The sequence below is a fragment of the Pundamilia nyererei genome, unplaced genomic scaffold (genome assembly GCF_000239375.1).
Source record: "Pundamilia nyererei isolate P.nyererei 1_Seehausen unplaced genomic scaffold, PunNye1.0 scaffold00011, whole genome shotgun sequence".
Classification (NCBI taxonomy): Eukaryota; Metazoa; Chordata; class Actinopteri; order Cichliformes; family Cichlidae; genus Pundamilia; species Pundamilia nyererei.
In genome coordinates this window covers 4,006,358-4,018,290 of record NW_005187412.1, presented here as the reverse complement: position 1 = coordinate 4,018,290, position 11,933 = coordinate 4,006,358, and the positions used below count along the sequence as shown (strand labels likewise).

General features: G+C 40.6%; 1 protein-coding gene across 3 annotated transcripts in view; it reads right to left on the bottom strand.

Annotated features, from left to right (window-relative positions):
- Nucleotides 1-11,933, bottom strand: part of ankrd11 (ankyrin repeat domain 11) — a 110,142-nt gene that overhangs the window by 75,458 nt on the left and 22,751 nt on the right. For 2 of the 3 annotated variants that reach the window (XM_013908509.1, XM_013908511.1), the window contains exon 2: nucleotides 2,886-2,965. The exons of the other annotated variant lie outside the window; for it this stretch is intronic. The gene's annotated coding sequence lies outside the window, so the exon portion shown is untranslated. The remainder of the gene's footprint in view (nucleotides 1-2,885; nucleotides 2,966-11,933) is intronic. 3 annotated transcript variants of the gene reach the window in all.

Below are 11,933 nucleotides of genomic sequence, written 5' to 3'. Positions count from 1 at the left end.
CACACACACACACACACACACACACACACACACACACACACACACACACACACAAAATGCGCTCCACTCCTGGTACGATAATAAGCTTTGTGATCAGTTTCCTTGGTTTCCACTGACAGTAAGCAGATATAGGCAGCTCGGCGAGGCAAACAGAAGCTGCTCTTGCTAGTGCACGGCCACAGGCGCAGGGACGCGAGAGAGGCGGATGGGGAGGAAACAGAGAGATGAATTTGTGCAGAAGAGGTACATAGGCAGCCTCGCAGCTGTTGGGTGTCGGGCAGTGCAGACAGTCCAGACGCTGAACCTTCAGCAGCTGAGTTAAAAAAACAAAACCAACTATTTTTTGCCCTTTCATTTCAATCTCATCTGTGAATTATATTTAACTGCTACCAACTTTACTGCATTTCCTGCCACAAGGCAGTGCGTGTTTGTTGATAGAAGTACAGTAAAATGGGTTGTGCTCTCAGCTACTCGCATTAATCAAACATAAAGATGTGTTTGTGCGTGTGCAATGCATGTGTGAGTGAGACAGATAGAGGGTAACGGAGGGCTTTTGTTGGACACATGCTAGTTCTGCACTACATGAGCTGTGACCTACTTTTTTACAGTCTCACACACACACACAGCCTTTGACAATGGGACAGGAAAGCAGAGGTTAGGCTTGCACTAAGCCCTATTCTTAATACATGCATTCCAATGGATAGAGCTCAGGGGCTGCTGAGCTTTCAGCCTGCCTGTTGGTACAAGCATCTCCTGCACAGTCTCATGCATGCCTAACAATACAGAGTAAATCCAACTACTTGTAGCATTTAGGCACATATGTGCATGTAAAGGGTCTAATGATAAGTAGAAAAAAAGAGCATTTTATAACTGATATATATTTGCAGCCAAAGTGAAAATTCTGAATAACAAAGTTTGCTTTCTAAAAATAAAACAAACCATTGGTAAGTATATAAGCTGTACTGCAACAAAACATGTTTGCCCTCATAGAAACACTTAACACAATTGTGATGTTTATTTCAATTTAGTCAGTAACGCATTAAAACATACCATATGATGATGCCATAGCACCAGTGGAGCTTTGATAGGCTTCAGGGGAAATAAAAAACTGCAAATCCCATGAAAATGACATCTTTTCCTATTTTTGTAGTTAGCGGTGAGCATGAAACCACATGGAGGTTCATGCTGACAACTTGATGCCGTATGTGCCAATGTAGGAGGTGCTCTGAACAGCTGATCAGATCGATAAACTGTTTGGATTATGTTTTTGTTGTTCCATGCACTTTTTATGTGATTTTTGCAAACCCAAATTAGGAGGGCGATATGACCAAAAATATTTATCACGATTTACATTTGAAAATTTGCGATAACGATATAACTGACGATATAATTGACACTAGACAAGATACTTTACAACTCCACAACTTTATTCGTGCAAAACAAATATTAAAAAAAAATCGAGGTGTTTTCACTTAAACGAGCAGCTGTTTTTATCTGCATTAAAGTTATATAAAAATTTAACAGCACAAATTCAAATTCCTTGCTGACAGTTTAACCAAAAGGCATTTCCAGTGGAAATTGGAGGACACATCCTCAGCATAACCATGTATAATATCCACAAAACTTAAAAAGAGGTTATACACACACAATACCGTAATACTATGCTGAAGCACAGTACGTATCACTCCCCCAGGCTCCTGCCGATGATAGCCGCAACACTCCGACAATCCATCAAGCGGTGCGGCTTCGTAGCTTAGCAAAGTTCTACTAAAACATTTGACAGATTTTCGAGCGCCGTGTACCACATAAAATCGTTTCGAGGTCAGTAAACACAACCAGAACTCATACATAGGGCACACGGGATTATAAGGGGCACTGTCGATTTTCAGAAAAATCAAAGGATTGATTTTAAGTGTGCTGTATTTTCCAAAAAACACGGTAATAACGACGGCCTGCTAGCATACGCTACCAGAAATAGTGCTTTGTTGTGTATCTGATGGACAAAAGCTAAACCAGTTCCACACCACTGAAGTTGCAGCATTTTTACAAACCAAGTGTGGGTCATCCGTTTCATTCAACAATCCGCTTTCGCCCTTCTTATTCCCTGTCGCCGGCACGCTTTTTCCACCATGTGCGTATGAAAACAAAGGCACTGCGCATGCGTGTTTTACCCATATTCTATCGTGATATTTCATTTTCCTATCATTGCCCGACATTAGACCAGTATTACCGTGAACGGTATGATATGGCCCAGCCCTACCCCCAAATGGAAGAAAACAGTGGTCTGGGACATGTTAAATCCGGTATATCCAAGTCCAATTCGTCTGGTTTTAGATGCCAAAAGAATTATTACTCTAGCTTATTTGGTTATACCTGGATTTCAAAATGGATGTTTGATAGTAAAGGGCATGTTGGGAATAACACGGAGAGACTGTCACACCGCACCAGAGCTGGAGTTATCTATTTTTTCATTTTTCTTTAATAGAAACTGGTTTTACACAAGATCATATCAAACAAGTTTACTTGCAAAATATCCAAATCTAATTCTTGGGGGGCTCTACAAATATATCACAATGAAATTAGTCAAGAACTTCAGGAGAACAAGCTATGAATATAGGGTCACCTAAACTAAAGAGAGGTCAATTCAGAGCTAACTCTTCAATCCATAGCAAACACCTGAAAACTTCTCCATGTGAATATCATTTGATTCCTGTGCTCTCCTCGTAAAGAATGTCTTTGCACACAACATGCATCCCAATCCCAAAAAGCCCTCAAAAGAAACAAAGAGCCATAAAACATCTTTTTAAGAAGAAACTTCTCGCTAGTAGAGGTTCAGTGAAAGAGGCCTAAAAAGACCAAGTAAAAAATTATTTGTGTCAACATACCGATTCCATGGCTGTAGGAGAATGTCAGTGGGCTAAAATCCAAATAGAAAATACACCTGCTGCTGCAGAATCCACGAATTCTGAAAAAGGATAAAAAAAAATAAATATATATATATGTATATAATATATATAAAATTATTGAACAGAAAAACACAGTCTCACATTTTTATGCAACACATTCAGATGGACGGAGAGGGTAAAATTTATCCTCAAAGGATCTCTTAGTTATTTAACTGAGAAAAGCAGAGAAGCATTTTGTCCCCACATTTGCTCCTCCAACTAAACACTAGATACTCCCATCTTTGTCTTATCAAAAACATGTTACCTCATGTACTTCAAAGTGATTTCAATATGTTACAAAGATAAACTTTTCCTTATCCTTAACCTTCCGCGCCTGGACATGTCATGTCCACGCAATTTGAATTTCCATGCACCAGTATCCTTTTTATGACTGTATGGTTTGCAAGTCTGGAAAAAAAAAAAAATTCAACCTCTGAACAACAAGTGACTATATGAAATACGTCAGAGACAGGTCAACGAGTAATGGCATGAAGAGAAATCCTGAAGTCAGTGTACTGCTGTTGGCCCTGCCCCCAGTCCAACCACACAATGAGGACAAGGGTTTATCAGGATTTAGGCAGCGGGACATGGGAGGGTATTTAACAGGGGCCCAGTGTTGGGTTTGGCATTCCGGTGATTTTGGGACAAAACTCCAATCTGAACCCACACGTATTACATCATTTCATATGCTTTAATGCATTATAACAGGGCTAAAGGGAAAAATTCAATAGCATCTTGTTTTCAGTTTTAGCACAGGCAGGGTGGCAAGTGTGAATGCAAGACAGGATTAAGGTCAGACCTCCCTAGGAGGGCCTGAGTGGTAAGGAGGATGATGGTTAGATGTGCATTTGTGTTTGTACTGGAGTGGAACCTGTGGGGGCTTTCCCAGTGGGAAGTACAGGATTGATGGATTGTTACAATCCAGACAGGGAGTACAACACCACCCTCCCAGAGTTTGTAGTACAGGATAAGGACAATCCATTTTATTCATCCCAAAAAAACAAAACAAAAAAAACAACAACCCGCCAACAAAAAACCAACTGACAAAGACCATAACGATGAAACCAAAGCCAACTTTGGTAGATAAGGTTAATCGGTCGAGTCACATTATAGTGCTTAACACACCATATTACTAAGAGTAAAAGTGTTTGAAATTTAACAACTGTTATCTGTACAATATAGTAAAACACTGTTTTATATGTTCCCTTATTGTTAAAAAATAAATTAAAAAATAAAAATAATTTCCCCATTCCTTTCCCCTTCAGCATGACAACTCAGACCAGCTATTTGTACTGTTTGACCAAGTCAGACAACGTGTTGCACAAACAACTTGTTTTGAGCGTGATTCAACCACTACTACCTTCTCCAGAGACCTTTGTAAGATTTGAGATTTTTTTGTCAGCTTTCTACAAAATGCTTCTGCAGACACATACATTGCTTAAAAAATGACTGACTGTATCTGGACATGCATATTTTATTCTGCTTAGCCTGTATTGCAGAGTATGTCAAAGAGAGCAGTGTTTTATATTTTAATTATACTCTGTTAAACAGAAAAAAAAAGACAGCCGACCTGTCCCTTTGCACAAATTCTTTTAGAAGAAACTGCTAAGGAAATACGAGTGACATAAGAAGTTCAACTACGGTGCAGAACAGATGACAGATATCCATCTTCAGGGAGATAGTCAAACAGGTGCCAATGAAATAAGCAAGAAAGAAAAATGGATCATCATCTTTGTGCACAGCCTATGAAATCAGCTCACATGAAATCTGCGGTGAGAATCACAAAATATGTGTGCATTGCTCAGGGAACAAAAGCCAACTAACACCAAGGTGGAACGGTTGTTTACCTACTGGAACCGACAAACTTCTTACTGATGCTTTCGTCTTAGATAAAGAGCGTTGACTAAGCTACACCAGGAGAGCATGAGAGAGTGACGCATATGTGCTGCACATGCACAAAATCTACTGAACAGGCAAATTTAGACAAAACATTAACCCGACTGACATGAGTCCCTTAAAAGCCTAACTTTTGACTGTAGAAGTCTCCAAACGCTGACACGTTTCTATGTTTTCTATACAACTGTGTAAGATTTGTTTCTATACTAATGCAGGTCAACAGGTTGAAACACCTGCTTAAAGTGTGGCTCCACTTAACTCCTCTTAGTAAAAAGCCTCGCCTTCAAACTATGCAGAGCTGACTTCAAACATTTAACATGCTCATGCATAATTAGAAGACATTTCTAGCTCTGCATCACCATGACAACAGGTCTGCATATTCACTTCTGCATCTTCACTGTCACCATTATCAAGCTGCTGAAATATCAGCAGTGTTTTTCAGATTGCTTCACCAACTTTATTGCAGCACTGCAGGTCACATGTCAGCGAGGAACAGAAGAATATGTGAGGCACGGTGCAATAAGCTACAACATGTGTGCACTTCTACAAGCCTTTCTAAATCCTGCTCCAAGGTGAGCGAGCTAGTGAGACCAGCCCTGGTTTTAATGGTGACCTTCAACAACAATCAGAGCCCGTCTTTGATGCTGACAGACTATGACTGATGAAAGAGATAAATCTCTTCACTGGAGCTTGGAGAATAGAACTGCGCCTAGACTGACTCAAACATTTGGTTGCAGCAAAATAAAGAAAGAAAAAAAGACAGAGGTATAGTTTAGAGAGCTTTACTTACCTAACCATCTCATCAGCTGTATCAACACTGCAAATGTCCTGCCGTTTAAACTTAAGACTAGACTCACTGTGTGCAGTGAGGACAGAGACCAACAGTTCCATGTGAATGACCACTAATGGCACCTGAAGTGCGTGTTCTCTTTGTGTAAAGAGAAAGGCCTTCTCTGGATGTTTTGGGATTATGGAGGACAGGCAAGATTTAACACAGGTTTCAGGGCACAGATATCTTTTTGCTTCACTTTCTGCAAACCTGAATCACTACTTGTTTTCCATCAGAAGTCTGGACCATAAAACACAAACTCAACAGTGCTCCCCAAGGCTATAACGCACCTCTTCAGTCAGCTCTGTGTCTGGCTGTCCTATCATAGAGCAGATCAGAGGCAGCTGAAAGTCAACCTGGAACAACAGCTCAGGCCCTTGTCTGATTTCATAAAGAGTGTCACAGGCCACATAGGCATCGTGCAAGGGCATTCAGACCAGAAATACTGCAGGACTTTACCGAGGTAAGAGACTGAAACAAAAAGTTGTGTTTTTCTTTGATATCACAGATGCTGTACTGCAAAAACTAGAAATAATGAACACATGGAATGGGGTGAACCAATGCTAGTGCATCTGACAAAAAAACAGACATCTCAAGAGCTATGTATGGAGACTTAGATCATCAGAGACAAAGAAATAACCAAAAAGCAGTATGCAAATAGTATTGCACCTCAAATGCACAGAAGCAGCTCAAATTCAGGCATCGAGATCTGGATTTTAAGAACCCCCCCCCCCAAAAAAAACAATGAATTTCTCAACTTTATATTAACAACATATCGTTAAAATGTTATAATGTGAACAATTTGGGAACATATCATTTATGGAAGTGTAGGGATGGGTATCGAAACCCGGTTCTTGTTGAGAACCGGTTCCCACTGTTTCAATTCCTTGGAATTGTTTGCCATTTTTGCAAACGATTCCCTTATCGATTCCAGTCGCCCCGAATGACGTCACCACGTTGCGGAGCGTCATTTACCTGACAGGAAACATGGCGGCTCAAACGCTCAAAAGTTTGGTTACACTTTACGAGAACGGATGACAACAGGACAACTTGCAATACTTGCAAAGTAGAGATTTCATTTAAGGGAGGAAACACTACGAATATGCAAAAGCATTTGCTCACAAAACACGTGATAACCTTAAATGAATGTCATGTTTTTAATTCTGCTCCGGACTCGTGAATCTCAACCCAGCGGCAGCGGTAACGTTTGCACGTCCTCTCCCATTAATGCGGCAGGTAAATAATCAACTAACAGTGCATATTATGTTAGCGCGATCTGCCTTATTACAAAACCTGCCATTACTGTGCATTTAGGTGACCATGATGAGAGAGACAGAGTCTGGCTCAGATGCTGGCAGTTCTCGCTGCAGTCTACCGTTAGCGTCTCCTTTCAGGCCAGGATAGACGAATGTCAGCGAGCAGTGACTAAGTTTGTGGTAAAAGTCTTGCACCCATTTGCCACAGCAGATGCCCCCGATTTCACTTTGGTAAGTGAATGTGTTTAATTGTAGGCAGGGACATTACTGGATATTCTTGTGTAATTGCTACAGAATAATTTATGTTACACTTTGTTATTGCTATGGGAGAATATTTATTTTATTATTTTACATTTACATTTTTTTTCCTGGGGACCCTGTGACACCCCATTGAAGAGCCATAGGCTGGATCTCTTAAGATCTCACTGTTGGGTTTGTAAGGCCATGTTACTCCTAAATTTCTATCTTGTTCAAAGAGAAGATATAAAACAAAGTTCTAAGCTAATCGACTTTAGTGTTCTCCTTTTTTAAAAATAAGAATCGATAAGAGAATCGATAAAGAATCGAATCGTTAAACAGAATCGAAAATGGAATCGGAATCGTTAAAATCTTATCAATACCCATCCCTATGGAAGTGGTATAGACTGGGGGTGCACATAAGTGGTCCACAGGTGCGCATTTGCTGTCAAAATAAAAGACGCGCACCAAATAAGAAGTTGCAACGCGCGTTTGCATACATATAAAAGGCACTGTTTTTGTCCGCTAAAGTGGGATTTTCACGGCATATTCTGCACCACATCTCTGTGTGTTCATCATTGGTTTGAAGCCAGCTCACCTCCTGCAACCATACACGCTTCTTTTGCAGAATGGACTCCTTCTGACATTTCTTTGGAGGTGGAGGAACACCAAAGTAATTGCTTAAAGGAGCTTGCTTCTTTGACATCTTTAAGAGTTCTAAACAAATGTCTGTCCTCCTCCAGAAAATCGTATGTACGCAAATACACGTTGCAACTTCTTATCTGGTGCGCGTCTTTTAATTTTGACAGCGAATGCGCACCTGCTGACCACTTATGTGCATCCCTGGGTATAGAGACCTGCACATCAAAACAACTCCAGCACAATGGCCAACAAACAACAGGTCAGTTCGTCCATCTGTCATTTCATGTCTCAAAAAAAGAGAACTCTACGAACAATTTTTGGATATATGCGATCAATATTTCAATCACTAAAAACAGCAAGGTCCTTCCAGAGTAGAGCAGGGCGATATGACCAAAAATATTGATCACAATATGCATTTGAAAATTTGCGATAATGATATAACTGACGATATAATTGACACTAGACAAAATACTTTACAACTCCACAACTTTATTAGTGTAAAGCCCCCCACCATCAATGTATTTTCACTTAAACGAGCAGCTGTTTTTTATCTGCATTAAAGTTATATAAAAATTTAACAGCACAAATGCAAATTCCTTGCTGACAGTTTAACCAAAAAGCATTTCCAGTGGAAACTGGCCGACATTTCCTCAGCATAACCATGTATAATATCCACAAAACTTAAAAAAAGGTTACACACACACACACACACACACACACACACACACAAAATACGGTAATATTATCACTCCCCCAGGCTCCTGCCTACGATAGCCGTAATGCTCCGACAATCCATCAAGCGGTGCGGCTTCGTAGCTTAGCAAAGTTCTACTAAAACATTTGACAGATTTCCGAGCGCCGTGTACCACATAAAATCGTTTCGAGGTCAGTAAACACAACCAGAACTCATACATAGGGCACACGGGATTATAAGGGGCACTGTCGATTTTCAGAAAAATCAAAGGATTGATTTTAAGTGTGCTGTATTTTCCAAAAAACACGGTAATAACGACGGCCCGCTAGCATGCGCTACCAAAAATAGTGCTTTGTTGTGTATCTGACGGACAAACGCTAAACCAGTTCCACACCACTGAAGTTGCAGCATTTTTACAAACCAATTGTGGTTCATCCATTTCATTCACCGATCCGCTTTCGCCCTTCTCATTCTCCGTTGCCGGCACGCTTTTTCCGCCATGTGCATATGAAAACAAAGGCACTGCGCATGTGCGTTTTACCCATATTCTATCGCGATATTTCATTTTCTTATCGTTGCCCAACATTATACCGGTATCACCATGAACGGCCTCTGGAATATGGCTCAGCACTATTCCAGAGGGCCACTTATTTACATACGTCTTGTGGATAATCACTCCACTTACACTAGAACCGTTATGGCTAAGCCAACATTAGGTAGGTACTTTACATAGATTCATGTGAGGTTATTTTCAGGATCACTGCAGAGAGAATAGCAGAGCAGTAGAGACAAATGGTAAATGGTCTGTATATAAGCAGTAATATTAGACTAACTACCCTATGTTGTAAATCTAATTAAACCTTATTTTCAGTTGTCCCCAAAATATTCTTGCAGCTTTAGATGATCCACCATTCACGAAGAAGGAGGGTTCATAAGGGTGGGTTAGCTTTTAGCTGCAATACTGCAGGGAGCTGTGATCAAACTAAATGGCAAGTCATTAGTACATTTAACTGAAAGTACTAAGTACTATGATTAAGCATCATGTGTATAAATATTTTTTAAATCAAAGCCACAATTAGATGAGCCTCTTCACTTAGTAACCTAATATAGTTTTACCTGTTCAACAGACATCTGCTCACGTACGTCCACAAATTCCACACTGTACAAAGTTCAGGAAAAGGGTAAAAAACCAACAAACTCTGTCACCCTCTCACCCACTGTGTCTGCTGTTTCGTCTGTGGCAGACAATTACTGTTTCACGGGTGGATAAAGCCACAGTAATTGAATGTTACATTAAATTGCAACCCACCCTACCCTGATTCCCAGTCACAGCCACCAATCCTTAATGACTTTTCTGGTGGAAACCCTGGAATAACTATCTGCAACCACCATTTTGCCGAAACACACCTGATTAAATAAATAAATAAATAAATAAATAAATAAATAAATAGGCTTGTACTGAAACAAAGTCTTGCTTTGCCCTTGAGGTGGGGGTCCCCATATGGACGTAACATCACATGTAAACCATTAATAGCATCTGAAGGGTGCCTGGTGTTGATGATAAACCCGTGGTTATATCGAGTTTGAGATAAACAATATGAAGCAACAGCAGCTCAGCAGAACAGCCCGGGTTCAGCCTGCAGTATGTCAAAGGATCAGGTATCAGGCCTTATTGTAATATTTTAACTAATTAGATTCAGTCATCTGCTCCTCTATGCGCAAACACTGGAGGGGAAACCTGATACTGGAGGGTGTGGGTAGACAGCTGTGGGGAGGGAGGATGGGCCAAGGGGAGGAGAGAGAAAAAGAGATGCACACCGCACATCTCCTCTTCAAAAACATCTACATTATTGATAAAGGCTGGTTTCTGCAGGGAGGGACCAGAGCACAGCGATCCTACACATCTCCAGCACGAGCCACCAATGCATACGCCATCATTTGAAGCATTATTTAAAAAAATAAATGAATAAATAAAAAAATATAAACACCACATACACTCGTGCTTCAGCATGGAAGAACGGAGGAAAAATAAACAGAATAAGTGGGTGAATAAGGAAGCAGGGAGTTGGGACAAACTGCTTCTTTAGAAAACATAAGAAGGAGAGTCTGTTGGAGGGCTGTGAAGGGTGGATACCAGCTGAACAACAAACCAGCTATATAAAAGCCTGATTTCAAAAGAAAGAAGAGGAGTGAGGGGAGGGGGAGAAGGGCTGCAATGAGAAGGCAGCAGCAGCAGCACTCGTGACACAGTTAGCGACAGCGCTTGTTTGTTCGGCACAGCCATGCCGCGGCAAGCTCAGCTCACACGCTCGCACGCTCAGCTCCCTTCACTACGGCTCCACTGCTGTTGTCAAGGTAACAAGCTCTCTGGACTGAGGGAAAAAAATCCTCACATTCAAAATACATCTTTTCAAATGCTGGACTCGAGATGAAGCTTGCATGTGTTCTCAATATACAGCTAGGGCATATACAGGGTGGTCTTCAGAAAAAGAATGCTTCTCGTTTTACTGTAAAAACCGATCATTTCCAGTGAGCCTTTTATCTAATATAGACAGAATTAAAATGAAGGACCGCAATGAAAGCACTATAGCTGTGAAATTCATATTTCAGAGGTACTTTTTAAAAATTAAAATAGAATCCAAGGTCTCATCACGAGAGCAAAGATTACGGCAGAGGACAATCTTATCTCACTAGGTGAAACATCCATGGGATTTCAACTGGTTAATCATCACAGGGATCCATGTAAACAAAGGAGAAAAATAAAAGAGCATGCAACTTGTGCTCATATGTTACAAGTGTGGGTGTGAGAAAAGTAGACTGAGCAAGATTTGTCAAATCTAAAGCTAAAAATAGCCACTTTTTGCAGTCAGAATGAATACTAAACATTACTAGAGTTCAGTAGTTAAAGACATGAACATGAGGAGCAAGGAAAGTCTTATGTTCCTAATAATTTCTTAATATACAGCTGCCAAAATCATAACAACATTGCAAACAGGTGCTGTAGGGAGTCATGGTCACATACATCCATTTCACACAGTGACGGATTTCAAATACGTTAAATCCAAAACACGTTTTCTTCTAAGAACCCTTGCTATATTTTGCAATATAAACCTGCACATCGGTGTCAACATGGTGTAGGCTGGAGTGGGTGGATTTGCTGGCCTGCCACTGTCCTATTTTACAGCAGAGGCACTGGTTGATGCTCCAGAAAAAACTGCCAAAAACAGCAGTGCCTTTCAGACCCATTCTCTCCATCAGTACATTCCAACTACGCTACGCTTGTTTCTTCTCTTCCTTTCTTCATATCATGTGATTGATATGGAATGTCATTTAAAAGGGGGTTTTCATAGGACCAACTTCCTTAAGCTTAAAATTTCAGACACACACACACACACACACACACACACACACACACACACACACACACACACACA